Below are 17,812 nucleotides of genomic sequence, written 5' to 3'. Positions count from 1 at the left end.
TGTAAATCAAGCCTTCAGTAATTATTTTATCTTGTTTCATTCTAATTTTATGGCTGCCATTAATAATTTTCATTAGCAAAAAAAAGATGGACCGATGGCTATCATAGCCAAAGTGAAAATGGCACTAACAAATGCCACATTGTTTTTCCAGAAACACTGTCAAATAACATGGGGGGAAATGCCACATAATTTCTATGCCTTAATTTCTTTGTCAGAAAAATAATTTTGCAATATAGAAACACCATGCAGTTAGTCATTCCTGAAATGTATTGTTTACCTGTGGAGACAGTGTCTTTATAGATGACAGACAGTACTGCAAATATGTGAGGACCTCCTGTTGTTTTTTCATTGCCCATTGAAGAGGTGAGTATATTGCAAATTCCTCTAAGAATTAACTGTCACCCTTTGCATATCATCAGTACACCTGACACTGCTGTGATTCATAAAACACCCTAAAGAATCAGGGTCCAACTATACAGTTAGTCTAATAAAAATATCTCTGATTTCAATAGTTGATAAAGTGCAAATGTACCCTGCCTTCTGCTCATAAAAGATATCACAAAAACACCTTGCCTCTCATACATTTTCTAGACTGCTACGATGCTACAACAAACCTTCACAACCTCCCCGGTATACTGAATACCTTTGACCCTTCTAAATTTAATCAATTAATCACAGTTTAGCCATTGCCAGATTGGCCTAAGGACAGCACATTTTTGGTATCTTAAAAAACTTTTACATTACTGTAGCTTAATTTTAACATATCATCTATGGCAATAATTGTCTAGTGGGAATCTAAAGTTCTTAATTATGGCATGCTGAGGCAGAGGGGAGGGAGCGGGGATTTAGCCGTTTTGAAAGTGGTTTGTATGCACTGATCTTCTGTTCTGTTACAGCTTTAAACCAGTTTCGGATCATGTAAACTGGTTTATGTGCAATTTCTGTCCCTAGGCAAAGTGGCCCTAAGACACTATGGTGAGATACCCACTCATTTAGCTCATCCACTGTTGCAAGTCAATTATCATCCCTTCTTCCTTTTCCCAGATTTCTCTCTTAGGCCTTCCCTCTGCTTCACTTTTATTAATTCTATTCAGATTCTCCCATCACACCATTACTTCTCATTTTCCAATGTTTATTAACTCCTGTGTGTTTTAATTCCTGCCTACCATCTCACTTTAACCTGATCACCTTCCTAGATATACAGGTTCACCTATAGTAAAAGTAAATGTGGAGTTTATTTACATGTCTAAAAATATATCTCCTCTTACCTTTCTATTAACTGTCATAACACTATGCTTTACCTGTGCTTAAATGATCAATTTCTGTAATTTATTTATTTAGTAAAATTTTCTACCATGCTTTGGGTGGTTTGTAATGATAAGATATATATCATTTATATATAGGTGTGTGTATACACACACACACACACACACACACACACACACAATTATATATAAATATATATTTACAATTGAGGGTTTTTATTCAACATACCTTTCAATAAACATTTGAAAATACAGGTTATTCAGATTTCCATCAATTCTTGTTAAGAAATGTTTCCCTCCCCTCCACCCGCCAAATGCTGGAAATGAAAAAAATAGTAGAATTGTAAATTTTTTCTTTGTTTTTGCTAAAAAATAAACAAATCTTCATTTAAAAAGGAGAAAATTTGAAAGTTATATTCATTTTACAGAGCTTTTCCTTTCTTTTTCCTTTTTCCTTTTCTGCTTTCTCTCAGAAAAAAAAAAAAAAAAATTAATTTTTTTTTAAATGGATACCTGTCATGGAAATTTCATTTTCAGGAAAATTATTTCAATTTCAGGAATATTTTCAATATGGATTTGTTACAGGAAATTCATGATCAGTGTCTCAGGGCACTAAGGTGCTTGCTCCTTTAAGGGCAGAAACTGCCTAAAGAGAGGTTCCTAGCAGTCAGACAAAATCCCCACAGGTGCAGGTTGCTGTGGCAGCAAGCTAATGAGGGAATTAGCCTGCACCTGCACCTGGTCAGCTCACCAGAAAAAGGCAAGGACCTGGGATTATATAAACCCCAGGGCCGGGACTAGAGAGTTAGTTCTCTGGCAGTAGCCAAAGGGGAAGGAGCTCTCATAGAGGAAGCTACCTGGAGATGTTTGACTGCCTGTTCTGATCCTGGTAGGATTAAGGGGCTCATAAGTGCTGGGGTTGGGGGGGAAGAAGACCCATTAAACTGAGAGAGAAGCTTGCCTTTTTGAAAGAGATAGTGTAGACCCTATGTTATTCTTGTGTTGTAGCCCAGGGGCTTGTGCTTTCTGTTGTTACTTAAACAGGTGGGCTGAGCTGAGGCTATTGGGGAGGAGGAGGCCTCATTGGGGAACACTACAGTGTGGAGAGCCCAGCACCAGAGGGGGTGCGGTTACTGAGGCCAAACTAAAGTGAAGCTTCAACATGAGAAGACAGAGTCTACATACCATCTGCAAGGCATGGGGTGTGATAAAGGGATGGTTTGGAGTCACGCATCTAGCCCATAAGGCTTGGGGGTATCTTAAGGCATCTCCTGAGTGTGGGACCCAATAAAGTGGTCCAACAACCCATAGGGTTCAGAGGAGTCTGTCAGGACTGTGGCCAAGCAGCAACTCAAGGGCAGCCTCCCAATTCATCATTTATATCAGCAAGACATGGCAGGAGAGATTAGTAGGCACCCACAGGAGCCGACACAGTCACGATGCCCTAGGGACATTACAGCCATCCCTGGGGAGGCCGTATCATGACAATCAGTTCTAAGGAAAATCTGAGTTTAGCTTTCTGCTAGATAACTGATTGACTTAGTTAATAATGCCAATGAGTTCAATGATCATTGTGATTGTACAGTTTGGTTATTAGATGGATCTCATGAGATAAAATTTACTGTAATTTGTTTAAGTTACAGTCATCGGGCAAATAAATGTGGAAACATGATGATTTATGTTTGGTAAAACTTACGTAGTAGATGCAATTCTTATCAAAATTCATTGGAGGGCCCTTCTACATGTGCAGGTAAAGGTACAATGGCAACTAATGCATGATCCAAACAATTGCACCTCCTTGTATGCCCCACATACATGGCAGGAGGCATGCGTGACTGTGGGATCACACATTAGATCCCATTGTGTCTTACTGCTGGTGCTATGGGAGCTTGATCCCAGGCTTCCCTATGCAAGCAAAAAGCAAGCTCCTATGGCTGAGGGGCCCATCAGCTGAGGGGCTCCCAGCCATGGAAGTACCCAATGCACCCCCGCATCTGGGAGAGGTAGCTGCTGTGATCTCCCAGCTTCAGGGATGTGTGAATGATGCAGGGACCCAGCATTCACAGCTTCTGGGCTCTGGGTCGTGGTAGCTGCAGGGAGCTGCTGGGATCCAGTTGGCAGCTGTTGAGACTGAGAGTACCCTCAGTTACAGGATGCTCCACTCAGCTGGGCATGGTACACCCTTAGCAGGGGGTCGGTTAACAGGGCTCCCAGCCACAGGGGCATACTACTGGTGTAAATTAAAGCTCGATAGCAACCATCTATAAAGTTAGTACACATTTTCGAGGTCTAATTTTATAATTGTTTGGAGATTTGTATGGTGTGATAGGTACATTGCATGTGTAGCTGGTCTCTGGGTAATTGCACAATTAACCAGTTAATTGCACAATACCTATAATGTGTAGATGGGGCCAGAACTTCACTATTTACTATGAACAGAGCATCTCCCTTAGATATGAAAATTAATAAACCTACCAGTTGATATTTAACTGGTCTGATAATGAAAAATTAGCTTCTGAAAACTATTTTGTGTTTGGAAATTGAAATTATAATTATTGTATTTTGTAAACTTAAACTTGCATAAACTGTGTTAAACTTTTTAGGTTTCTAATATATGGGTGGTAATGCTAGGATGATGTTGTAGCCATGATGGCCCAGTAAGGCCAGTTTCAGACCTGATAAAGAGGGTCTTGCATTCAAAAGCTTGTCTAATTCTATTCCAACTATGCAGTTGATCCAATAAAAGATATCACCCTAAGAAATTCTTGCCCCTCATAATATATGGGAGGTCATTTTGATGTACAGTTTGCAAGTAACATAGTTCATTAAAAAAGAATGTTATTTTAAAGCATTTAGAATTTTCTTTCAATAGAGGAGATTGGAACTTGTTGAAAGGGAGAAAGTTTCCTCTATGACAAAATCATGCCTTTAGCACTTTCTGCTGGGGATGGGATGAGATTATTTAAAAAAAAAAATCTATAATCAATAAAATAAATACACAATTAAACAAAAAGTTGGGTATTTTGTGCAGTAATACAATATTATATAATCAGGCAAACAATGTTTTTGTATGTCCTGCACACAAAAACACTGTTGCATGATTATATAATATAGGAGTCACTGTTAAGAACATTTATCCTCTGAGGGGTTCATAATTCCTCTCGGTTTACCTTCCGAAAATGAAGTGTTTAAATGTATTTTAACCTGGCAGGGGATAGCCCATGATCCTCTCAGCCAATTCAGTATAGTTATAGGGTGAGGCCTACCCCTTGCACTCTGGGCAGGCTGACCCCAGCAAGCTTCTCCAAATGAGGGAAACTTGACTCCACAATTTTGTGGTAATGGGGGGACTGTGTTCCCACTTTCCCTGTGACTTGCTTTTTGGCCTTTTGCTTGGGGGTATCTGAGCCCCAAGGCCACCCGGGTTGGGGCTTGCATGTAGGATGCCTGCCATGGATTTGGGGAATATCCAAAGCCCCAGTCTGATCCTATGGGTCTGGGAGGGAGGATATTTGCCTAGTGGTAGCCACACAATCTTGAATGATCTTCTCAGTCAAAATTTGGAACTTGACCAAAGTCAAGTTATGCTTGGGTTTTGCCCAATAGAATTCAGAGCTGATTTGGCCCTTGGGGAAAAAAAAAAAAAAAGAGATGTACATGAAGCCACAGTAAGGTACAGGACATTATTTTATGGAAGGACAGAACTATAGACCCAGAACAACATTTGTTCTTCAGTACACTGCTGTCACGATGTTGACCAGTCAAGGCTTGGCCCAGTCCCCATTTTATTCCATCCACATCTGTGGAGTCCCTGTTACCTAGATGATATTGGTAAGCACTTTAGAAGAGGTGCCTTTTTCAAGCCACAGACTGGAACAAACTGGCTTTGGTCCATTGTAGGCCAGATAATTTCCACAGCGTATCAGCAGCAGAGAGGACAGGAGAGCTATTCCTGCACCTCCACTGGAGCCACACTGCTTGCACCTGGACACATGCCACCAGCACTTCTCTGAAATGCTTGTGCCCTGGCTACAGTGCAAGCCCAGCTTCTACCCACAGCAGAGATGTGTTGGGGCCAGGGAACTGGAACCTGCTTCCATGCTGCTGTAGCTTCTCCCTGCCTCTATCCCCACCTCTACCCCGCCCAGCTTGTTCTCGCAACAGTCTAATACATAGAGAAGGAAGAGAGCCACAGTCTGTACCATCTAGAGACTGTAAATTTTCTTTACATTCACTTAGTTGCAACAAATTTTAGCAATCCATTTTAGTGAGGAGAAATGAATGGTTTACATTGGCCTGATCCTCATTTGAGAATGAGGGATAACATTTCCTTGCAAACTGGAGATGTAAGGGTTTCCCTCTCTAAGCTGAATCACTTTGCTGTCAACTAGAGCAGTGATTCTCAACTCAGGGTGCCACAACATACTTTTAAGTGTGCCATGGGGTATGGTGTAATATTAGTCTGGTTATGTATACAAACTCCTATACACGAATCACTAGATGAACCCAGAGATAGGAATTGATAGTGTCAAAAACTGTCTGACCTATTGTGACTTTCCAAGGTAGTCAAAAAGTGAGTGAAAGATAAGAGCTGGCATTTTCTGAGGGGTGCCTTGAGTCAAAAAAGGTTGAGAACCACTGAGCTAGAATCTTCACCCAGTGCTGATGTCTTGTAGGCCATCTGACATTAAAATAGTTGAATGAATTGTAAATGAGAGAGTTGAGAATCACTGGTATAGATTTGGTAGTTAAACCTATGGCATTTAGCTGTCTCTGCTAGTGGTCTTATTAGATATTGAAGGCAGCCAGATACAGTATGGAGCCCTATCTCTTTAGAGAGGAACAGCTGCTATTGATCACTACTCAGAGCTAAGCTGTACAGGAATGACAGGAGCTATTTGTTATAGGGCCATTTCTTCCTGATATGCCATGTAGTCACATTAGTAGTACCTTGCAGATGCATCTGCCTGTATGAGCATAGAGGCCTTCTCTCTTTGCTTTTCACTGCCATTACAAATGGTGGCAGATACTGGCCAGATTGTTCCTCATTGCAATCAGGAAAGATTTCTTACTTTGTAAACCCAGGGGAAGGCCTGATTGTTCTCTTGTGTTTGTAGGCAGCCTTCCACAGTAAAGTTCCATCTCCAATCATGGCTGTTCCATATTAGCACATACACGTAATAGCAACAAGAATGGAGATTACCTAACTACATTAGAAAGAATAGCTGTTTGTGGAATGGTAGGCCTTCTCAAATACCAAGGTCAGATACAGACATTATACTTTTGCTGATATAAGTGATTGAAAACTGGTCTAAACCCATAACAACAGAAGTTAAGCATACATAGACTGGCTTAAAAATGGCAGAACCCAGTGTAAGATTTGCCCTCCTCGCCAAAGGGCGAATGTGTGTTCTGTTTGCTACTGATCTAACATACACTGCTTACAGAAAACCACATAAGTTAAATCAATTCCACCTCAGACTTTTTGAATGCCTGTATCTGGCCACAGAAGAGAAAAGGAAGAAAAAAGTAGTTTTATAAAGACAATAACGATCTCTTTTGAAGTAGTAGACAATTACAGGTATATATTTTACTGCAAAGACACTTTTCATGACAAATCCAAATATACTATTTGGCAGAGACTGATACTTGTTAAGGAGGATGGAACAGAACAAATAGAGAAAGCAAAGTGGAAAAAAAATCCAGAACCCAGTAATATTTACCCGAGGGCATGGAAAGAAATACAATCTTAAAGAAGAGAAAAAGGGATGAGAACATGAAATATATAATTAAAAGTAGCAACTGTATCTGTGGCCTGGAAAGATAAAATGATGACTAAATTTAAAAACAGAGCCAGAAGGGATTTTGGAAATTACAGGTTACTATGCTTTACTACAGTATGTCCAACATATGGACATTATTGTAAATGAGGTCAAGGTAATGTCAAGATAAATCCTGTCCAGAAATATTTTATATTACAGAAGTGCCCTATTATGTTCCCCACACAAAAAATATTCCAGCTCTTATTTGCATTCAGACATCGCACAAACTCCTCTACAGCTCAGACTCTTCTCAGTCTGTGAAAGTATTCAAAGACAATAATGAACTTTCCATCTTGGAAATGTTACTAACACATTGTGCTAGGCTAACATTTAAAAAATATATATTTTTAGAGGCCATCATTACCCACTGCTTCACTTCCATTTTTGATTTATTTGAGATTGGGCATGATAATGTCTTACCAAAATGATAATCTAGAAATAATAAATAGTTTCTACTGTTAAAAAGTTAATTATATTTAAAAAGTAACCCAACCCACATGAACTCTAGTTGCAAACTTAGACCAAGTCTATTCAATTTGTAGATGTTTTGCAACAGAGAGACAAGAAAACACACCTAATTAAAGACGGCAAGACAATCAATATGCACACTATTATACTAGTCTGTCATATTCCCAGCTAATGCTCACCTAATGTACAGGCATAGACAATATTTTAAACTTCAGAATCTGTATCAAGATATGCTATATTACATTTCTGAGCTAAAGTACAGTCAGACCAGGTACTTCTTTGTCTGATTTAGGATTAATTAATAAAGGAAATAAATCCTTAATTTTAGTTGGAAAGGTGAAAGATTAGCCAGAAAACTGCTTCCCTGTAGCATGCAGAAATCAAGAACAAGAAGACAATAGCAAAAGGAAGTGTGGGAAAAGAGCAAAAGTATCTACTTTCAGCTTCAGTGCTTAAAGGGAATTGGCATTCCACTCAGCATAGACTATATATAAAGTTGTGCTTAACAGGCACTGAAGCTAGTGTCTGTTTTGGTCTGGTTCATCTGCCTTTTAGGATTCTTGCTTCTGTTTATGTGGTTCCAATTTTAATTTATTGTTTCTTATAAGTTTAAAATTTCCATTTGTAATACAGTATAGTGGGGTTTTTTAATGGTCTGCCAGTTATGATAATGAAGTATTCACTCTTTCCATCAAATTTTGTGAATTCAGCCTCAGTTTGCAAATTGTGCACCTCTTATGCTAAAGTACCATAGGTATTTCTGATCCCATTGGCTACCTCTCACTTATTTTACAAATATTTTCAGAAGTGTTCTGAAATAAACTTGAATTGTTGTTGCTGCAACAAACCAAAGAGCATCTCTATTATTTTATTCTTGGCTTTATATTGGGTAAATATTTTCTATGTTCCATTTAGGGATGACCTGAGTTGTATTCTTAGGCTGGATCCAGACATGCAGGCATGTGTGGTTTGTAGCACTGCAAACCTCTTTGTAGCATTACAAACTGCATGAGTTTGCTACCAGGATTACCCAGTGGCAAAAAAATAAAATCCTGGAAAAAAAGCTATGTAAGTGAAAAAGCAGTACAACCTATGCCAAAAGTGGTGAGTGCTGGGACAAATGCAGACAGTGGAGCAGACAGCCCAGAGCTGCCTGCTCTCCCATCTCTGCATGCTGTGGAGCCCCCGTGCTGAGGTGCCCTATGCCCAGCCAGTTGCTCCCTGCCTGGCTGGGGCACAGGGTACCTTGAGATGGGGGGAACAGGAAGCCTTGGCCTGGCTGCTTCCTTGTCTCTGCATGCCTCAGTGCAGGCAGAGCTCCTATGCTGAGGCACAGTCCCCCAGCCAGCCGCAGAGGCACGTTGGCCCAGCCGCAGAGCAGTGCACCCGGGCAGGAGCATGCACTGCAGTACAAAGTAGTGGCACAAATTTGGGCTGCTACTGTTTGTGGGTGCCCCTGCTCATGCGGACCCAGGCTTAGAGTCATTTGTTTACCGGGGACAGTAAAGAATTTTTTGAATTGGTATAGACTAATCTTGTTTTTCGGCCGGTAAAAACAGGTAGTTAACTACGTTTGTTTCTTCCACTATACTTAGTATCTTCTACTAATTTTTCAAAGGACAGTAAAATGTCTATATTAATTTGGTACATCTGGCCGAGAGTTAATGGTATGGTAGAAAGTGGATCTCCTGCAGCATTCAAGATTTTTTGGAGTTAATGGTTGAGATGTCTGGCGACTGGGGGAAAAAAAACTTTTGTAGAAGTTGTGTGGATTCGCTTAATGGGTTCTTGACATGTCTTTTCAAATAATAGGTATGTTGCACTTACAGGACTTTTTGCAGTTCTGTGTTCCTTCATAATCTAAGTGCACCCACAGAAGTATTGAGCTCCATAGGTTTTTCTTTTTTTTTGGTTTTCTTTTTTTACCTCCCCCTGCATCATTTTAGCCCCATCTGTGTGACATGCTACAGGTCAGCACTGAGGTTGGAGCAGTGCACTGTGTGCAACCCAGTACACAGCCCCAGAGCCAGCATTCAGTCCCAGAGTCAGTGCACTGGGTCCAACCCAGCACATGGCTCTGGAGCCACCACATGGGGTTGGACTTGGTACGTTGGATCCAGTGCCAGGTACTAGATACCAGGTTTGACTTGGTGTGCTGGATCTGGTTGTGGGCCAGCCTCATGCACCAACCAAAAACAGCATGTGGGTGAGAGAGAGTCCTCCCCATAGGTCTAGAAATTTGGTGATGGAAGGTGGGAGAGGAAGGGAGGGTGCAGTATTAATTGCCATGGATTCTAGAGCTGTGTTAATATTGCCACTGTTCTGCCCCTGCCACTCCCACCCACCCCTCCCATCACATTTCCAGACCATGAGCAGATTTTTTCCTCCCCCATAATGCACACCCACATTTTCCCTAGCTGCTTTTGGGAGGAAAGGTGCAGGTTATATGAAAGAAAATATGGCAGTGCATCAGCAGTTCTTCCTTGTACAATCTTATGAAGGATATACGGCAACATCTTAGCTTAAAACAAAAGTATTGTCTTAGTTGAATTAAAGCTTTTAGAGAGAAAAACAAAGCAGTAAAAGAAAAAAAAATCCAATCTATTTATATACCTTAGACCTAAAGGCTAAAAATCCATAATTACTTATGCAGGTTAGGTTCTCTAAACACCCTAACAAGATTTTCTGTCTTGGTCTGGTCCTCCTGAAGAACTTATTAGTGCCTCTCTTAAGCAATTGTCTGTTTTGGTTTTGTTTTGGGGCAGGGGGGCAGGCTTGTTTTGTGTTGTTTTTCTGTGGGTACATTTACACATGAGCTTTGATAGTTGTTAGCACTGTCCCTTTAATAACTCTGAATGTCTGGAGCAGTGGCTACTTATGTCATGGTTTCTCTTCTTGACTGTTTTCCCAGTCAAACTATAGTTGAATTGAAACAATATAGTCCTAAGAAAAACACCTCCTGAAATAGATTAACATAAAGGAAATAATAAATTATCATAGTAACTCCAGCCCAACCACAGCAAGATCATATAGAATTATTTCCATTGATTTCAATGGACTTTGGATAAGGCCCTGAAGTAGAAGCTTGCTAAAACTCAGAATGAACATTGCTGGGGGATTAATGTAGTCAACCAGTGAAAATAATCAAATATCCAAAACAATAATAAAATCATAGCATCATTCATCTTAAACCAAAACAATGATATTACAAATCCAGTGGAAGAATCCTGCTTCATCACAGACTGAGATTAATATATATAAACATTAACATGAGATTAACATATATGAAATACTTTTTATATGTAAATAGAATTTTTTGTTATAATCAGCTAATTAATCTAAGGAATATCATAGCAGCTCATAGTAATTAATAACAATTTTCCCTAAAACTTTCCATTTGGCCATATGAACAGATAATTTATACATTGATTTAGATGTCTTTTAATTATTTATCTTGTCATTGTTAAAATGGCTGACTTACAGAGTCAATGGACATTATTTTAATAATATAATGTTCCAGCAGTTTCTTTTTTCCTCTATGAATCACAATAATGAAAATGCTGTATCAATGTTATCTGGTTATTAAAGACAAACTGGGTATGTTTTTTAAAAGTAAGCACTTTACATTTTTCAAACAATGACTTTGAGAAATGGTTTTGTGGATCCTGTTTTAAAAAGCACTAAATTGCACAATACCTTACAACATGTCAATATTTTTCATGTAACCATTTTTTTCTTTGTAAATTCAGTAAAGGGTGAAAAATCACATTTTTAATTGTCTGTTTCTACTGAATAGCAGGATGGGCCTTGGAGACATGAGCAGGCAAATATGATCTTACCTGTTTACCTGTTTGTTTGATTTTTTTTTTTTAAATAGATCTTACAGCCAAGTTCTGTTCCACGTATTGGACCTCCAGGTTGATGTAGGCACCTAGGTGAATTTCTTTTCCATCTTGAACCCTGTTCAAAATTCTAAAGATCCATCAATCCATCTACTTTTATAACAGATTCACAGCTGACTGTTAAGACTGAATCACAAAAAAGCAGTGACAGAAAAAAGAACCAACCCACCTTTGTATTTAATTGCTTTCAGGGACTTGCGCAGAGTGGAATAGAATTGCACTTAGGAGCCAAAGTCCACTTACCTCAATGGGGGAATAGACAATGGATGTGTGTTTAGTTAAACTATCTTCTAGCCACTGAGCATGGGGACAGGAGAAAGGCCTTAGAGGGCTTGTCTGGACGAGCACGCACGTGCCTCTTGCCCTGCCTCAAACCCCTTTGAGGTGGGGCAACAGGCACGTGCAAGAATGAAAAAATGTTACCTGTGCTGCAAGTTTGCAGCACGGGGAGGAAATTAGACTCCTGGATATCCAGGGGTCTAAAAAAATCAAAGTTTAAAAAAAATCAAAGTTTAAAAAGTGGAGCAGGCACCGAGGCAACCGGAGGCTGGGTCCTTCACAGAGACGCTCTGGCTGCCAGAGTGTCTCTATGGTTGGCCCCTCGCCCTAGTGCTGAAACACATGGCCGGCCAGGCCATGTGTTTCAGCACCAGGGCTCCAGTGCTGATGAGGTAAGGGGTCGGGGGGACTGGAGGTGGGGGGAGGGGACCATGGGGGGACCCCCGATGGAAGGCTCCTCCCCCTGCCAGCCCCTCCAATGCCCTTGACCCCTACTGCAGCTGGCCCCTCCCTCCACCAGCCCCCCCTGAGGCCCCTGACCCCTGCCATGGCCAGCTCCTCACCCTGCCAACCCCCAGGGCCCCCGACCTCTGCCCTGGCTGGCCCCATCCCTCCAAGCCTCCTGATCCCTGCCCCCCCTCCCCCCAGTTTAAAAACACAAACAAAAAAACCCTGACATTTACCAGCAGCTCCAACTGCTGTCTTGCTGACTGGGGCCCCACCCGCACAGCATGGGGCAGAGGGACAGCCCCAGCAGCTCCAGCCTGGGCCCTCCTGCCCCCCTGCTGTTCTGTGCTGCCTGGGAGGTTCTGCCAGGAGGCCCTAGAGGCCCCCCCCCACTTCTAAGGTAAGCAGAGGCCTTTTTTCCCATTTTTTTCTGTCTTTTTCTTTTCGTTTTTTTTAAAGTGATGGTGCCTGGGGTTGTCAGGGTAGCTTTGGGGGCCTGGGGGTGCAAGTAGGGGGGTGAGGCTGGGTGGAGCAGCCTTTGGGGAGTCTGGGGGAATGGGAGGTGGGGCTGGGTGGGGCAGCCATTTCGGTGTCTGGGGGAGCAGGGAGTGAGGCTGGGTGGGGCAGTGTTGGGAGTCTGGGAGAGCGGGGGGTAGGGCTGGGTGAGGCAGCTATTGGGGGGGTTGCAGCAGCTGGTGGGGGATGGGGCCAGGTGGGGCAGCAGTCAGGGGGCTGGGGTGGGGCATGTGGGCCTTACAGAGTGGGGGTGATAGCCCGTGTGGGGACCATTTGGACTCTTGTCTCGGGGCTGATCCCCTTGTCTGGGGCTGAATCCCCTGTTACGGGGCCAAGCTCCTTGTGTGGGGGCCATCGCCCTTTGGGAGGGCAGCAAAATATGTATTCATGAATTCAGGAGGTTGACAATGTGAAGTTCATAGGCTCGTATATGAAAAGTGTTTTGTAAATTCTCTTCGAGAACTTTTCATATACGAGCCTATGAACTTCACATCATCAACCTCCTAGACACAAAAAATCACGGACTAAATATAGACATTGGATTTATGACACATTACAACTTGTCTGATATCTGACTCCCAGGTACCTCTCCACTATTTACTTGCTACGTTCATTCTCCTCAAGCCTGTCTCTCACCCACTGACTCCTCAATTTACATCTTCACTGACTGCCTTTCTTGTGTGCATACCAGCCTCTGGTCTCTTTACTATTCATTCCATCCAGGAAGAGCACACACCAACTGAAGATGCTTCCTCAGTCTGACAAAGGGTTTTTAAACCCGAAAGCTTACTAAGAAAAAAATTTCCAACTATTTAAGTTGGTCTAGTAAAAGATATCAGATTTACCCAAAGAACCTTGTCTGCCTATGTCCTTACACAAACACGGCTACAACCTACACCCCTATGAAGCAGCTGGTTTCTGAATGTTTCTAAAAACAGAATTCGACTGAGAATAATAGGTATGGAGGATTACGATGTGGCTTTGACTTCATTGCTTTATAGTAGGATGTACTGAACAACAAAAAAGAAGGGCTGTTAAATCAGTACATCTCTGTCCTTCCAAGCTGTTGTCTTAGCAAGTTGATTTCATGCTTATCTTCTGGTAGTGGAGCCCAGAGAGGAAGGAGGCCAGGTAGCAAGTATGTTACAGTATCTTGTAATATGGATCCATCAAGTAGTGTTAGCTATGTCTTCAGGCAACATAAAATGACACCATAAATATGTTACATTAATTAATTTTTTTAACTGGTAATAAGAACAGAAATCTACACCGCTGAAATGAACTGGAGCCTCTGGGCTGAATGAATGTTTCAGCTTGTTTGTTTGTTTGTTTTCCTGCAGCTGTATAAGGATTTTTGAGATTTTGAAAGAATTTCCTTAGATTTTTACCTGCACAAGCTGAAACACCATGTTAAGAATTCAGCTTCCATGAAAGAACTGCTTCATGTTTACACAGCAGGTGAAAGATAGCTGCATCGAGCAAAACTCGGCCTTCATGTATACTCCCATTCTGCAATGAATACAGAGAAAATGCCAGGGGCTTTATTTATTATTCTGTACTAATGAATATCACTTGCCAGATCCCCCATGCTCTGAAGTTCTTTACTCACTCCTTTTTGAATATATTTGTAATAGCAATACTATTTAGTTGCCCCCGGGCTTCTGAGTTCACTGTTTCAGCTTCACAGCTTAGTGCTTTGCTATTCTCTGGATGCTAAACACAAGAGGACTCCCAATATGAGGGAGACTTCAGGTCAAGGAAGTACATAAACTCAACTCCTGGCTGAAAGCTTATATCCTTGCACTCATGCCAGACTTCAGGCACTGATTTCTGCAGCAGGTGAGATTCTTCCTGCTCTCTTTAAAAGGCTTTAAATCACAGTGCTTGCCTTCCTCAAGCCCTTCTGTTTATCTCCAGGTATTCTTTACCACAGTCTAGTGGCATGTAGCACTGTGTGAACACTGTAGGATCACAGTGGTGATCACAAACTGAATCCTGGCCTGTGGTTCACAGCAGGCTGGCTGTTAATCTGTAAAATGGCCTTTGTGTATCAGATTAATAGATTCAAGATAGTGCAATGACCTACCATTTATCCAGAGTCAACCCCAAGGAATTTCAGGAGCCTATTAATTACTGTTATTACCTGCATAATGGTGACTACTTCTTTTCTCCTACCAATGTCTAGGATTCCAGAAAACATTGTGGCTTAAAAACTGATTTTCATGATGACTATTAGTCATATGCTAATTAAAAATTGTAACTTCTAAAAATCTAGAAGCGTATATACTTCACTGCAGAGATGACAGGTACCATCTAGCAGGCAAAAACAGATAAGGACTTGACCCTCAGAAGTTAAACAAGGATAATCACCACTCCATTAAGCTTTCAGGTAAACAGATGCAAAGCAAGGATACTACCATACACATTCATTGTTGTTCATTTTACTTTAACATTTGTTATCAAAACTTGAAATTGAAGCTTTTAAGGGTTTTTTGCTGTAAAGCCATTTTTACTATTAAAAAATATTATTCAATAGAAAAAAAATTGAGTAATTCTATATAACACTACAACATTTGGAAAGAATGCTATAAATGCAATGACTGAGATTTTTATAAGCAGTTAGCATTGACTTTTTACTATCAGTTTCAATGCAATTATGTTTGAAAATAACCAGTGTGTCTACAGGTATAACCATTGTAGATGCTTAGCTTGTTTGATCTCTGTAACAGATTTTATCCTTGCTTTGTGGAGGAGGATGGGGATTCAGGCAAACCAGATGCCAAGTATAGTTCTATTTTTATTTGAGACAGTTCGTATATGTGGTTTATATCTGTTTTGTGATGCCAGTTAACTGTGCTTCAGGGAGCACCCTCTTGCAATAGTGTAGCTCTGTGTGGGGAAGTATGGAATTAGCGGCAGATGCACCACAGTGACCCTTCCTTATTAACCGCATTGTGCTTTGATATCATAGAATGTTTATACGTGTGCTCAGGGAATGGGGCGGGGGGGGGGGTGGGCATTTTAATTAGAGTGGCTCTTAGAGCCACTGTAATTAAAGTGCCTGGAGCGTCATGTTTATCCCCACACTGAAAAATGGTGGCAGGGGTGCTTTAACTAAAGATCATTGAATGAGCTTGATTAATTGAGACTCAGTTAATTGAGTCTGCTCTGACAGCAGCCTCACTGCATGTCTATAGGTGCTCATAGAGACTGGGTAAAGTGGTATTCTTATTGGTAGCTGTAAGTACCATTAACTTTCCTTCATCTTTAATTTTTTCTAATTATGTTTAAGATTGAGACTAAGGATTAGTTCTGGATTAGTAGATTAAATTGGAAACCTGGGGAAAACCAAATTAATCAGGAGGATATATATTAGAGTAAAGGTATGGAAAAATTAAATGACAAGCTTGTACTGAGACCATTCCATGTTGCAAAATTAAATTTACAGCCAGCGTTCATGGTAAAACAGTTATTGTAAGAGTTAATGCAGCACTTGTTGACTCCATTGAGAGATTCATCCAAAGGAATTTTTGTTTGTACTAGCAGTTAATATTGGTAAGCATAATGCTTAGCCACATTTGAACTACTTAGAACCCTGTTTGATTTCTCATTTGGACATTCAGCATGCTGCGCTATGTTTTGGCACTTGTCTATGTGATGTGTATGTGTTTATGTACAAAGAGAAGGGGAAGAACTGGAGGTCTGTTTTGCAGCAGAATAGTTTTCTGGACCAGAGAATGATACCTACAACAGACATGCATATGAAGCAATGTTTTCTTTTCTCTTTTATTGTCTGTTATGTGACATTATTTTATAGTTTTTGTGTCCTCCCTATTTTTCTGATATTCTCTTCTCTTAGGAACAGAAGCTGAGATAACTCAAGGCAAAAATGCTGAGGAATTCCTCATGAATGTTTGTGAAAGTTCACAGAACAACATTTCCTATCATGATATTTATTGTTCATTAACTATGCCTTTCCCCCCTCCTGCACCTTTTGCATTAACATACCTGGACCCTGAGAATGCAATTCAGCTCTCATTTACACTGGAGGAAATTGAAGTCAATAAAGTTACTTTTGATTTCCACCAGGGTAACTGAGAGTAGAATTTACTTAGATGGCAGGGTAGATTTACACCTTATAGACTAACCAAAGCTATTTTGTTTGGCTGAGCATGGTGCCATCACCCATGAGCAGAGATATGTAGTTAGCTGTGTTAGTCAGGAGTCAAGTAGAATTTAAGTGCACACACCTGTCTTGATTTGGATAATACAAGCTGCAGAGAAAGATGAAGTGCCTGTGGAGATTATAAACCTATAAACCACTCTTATTCCTTGATTATTTATATAGCTTCAAGCCCTTTCTAATGGAAAAAAAGAAACATCTCTTTGTGAAGCCTACAAACATTAGAAGTTCTGATGCCTTTAAAATTATTTCCTTCATCTGCTTTTTCATAATTATAGCCTAAGATAAAACTACAGAATAGAAATATCTAGCAGCATTTACTAGTAATTTATCATCTACATACAGTAAAGTTAAAAAAAAAAACCCCAACCCCGCTAAACTGCATAAATATATTTAAAGCAGACCATGCTGTCACCGTAATAACTTTACACTTCTTTTCTCATAATTTTACTTGAAGATCCTTAAATAATTAATCAGTTCTGGCAATTAATGACCCCCTCAGGTAAGTAAAAATGTAAATCACACCTCATAGCCCTGCATTTTATAATTTAACATGTTTTATAGCTAAAGAATATTTCTCCATTGTAAATATTTCAAAAGATTTAATGCTACAATAAAATATACACTGCTATGTTATTGGCCCTAGAGATCTCATTTTAATCCTCTTGATATTCCTAGCATTTACTTAAATTACTGTTTTACAGCTTCACACTTTTACCTGATGAATACCAAGAGATCTGTTGTTAGCCCATTTAGAATATATAAATCCATAGAGTTTTCCCTCTAATCATGTTAAATTACCTGGATCTGTAGGATGTTAGCAGTAACTTAATTTAGAGTTGAGAAAAATAATACAGGAAGATTTGAACGTGGTCGGGTTTTTTTAAACATAAAAAATGAGTTATAATAAAAACAGACCTGACTAACCAT

At 40.4% G+C, this 17,812-nt stretch overlaps 1 pseudogene; it reads left to right on the top strand.

Annotated features, from left to right (window-relative positions):
* The first annotated feature begins 4,461 nt into the window (after nucleotides 1–4,461).
* On the top strand, nucleotides 4,462–4,636 carry LOC132248964 (U1 spliceosomal RNA; annotated as a pseudogene).
* The last annotated feature ends 13,176 nt before the right edge of the window (nucleotides 4,637–17,812 follow it).

This window comes from Alligator mississippiensis, chromosome 2 (genome assembly GCF_030867095.1).
Source record: "Alligator mississippiensis isolate rAllMis1 chromosome 2, rAllMis1, whole genome shotgun sequence".
NCBI classification, from domain to species: domain Eukaryota; kingdom Metazoa; phylum Chordata; order Crocodylia; family Alligatoridae; genus Alligator; species Alligator mississippiensis.
The sequence above is the reverse complement of the archived record's forward strand: the minus strand, read 5'-3'. Positions and strand labels throughout refer to the sequence as shown.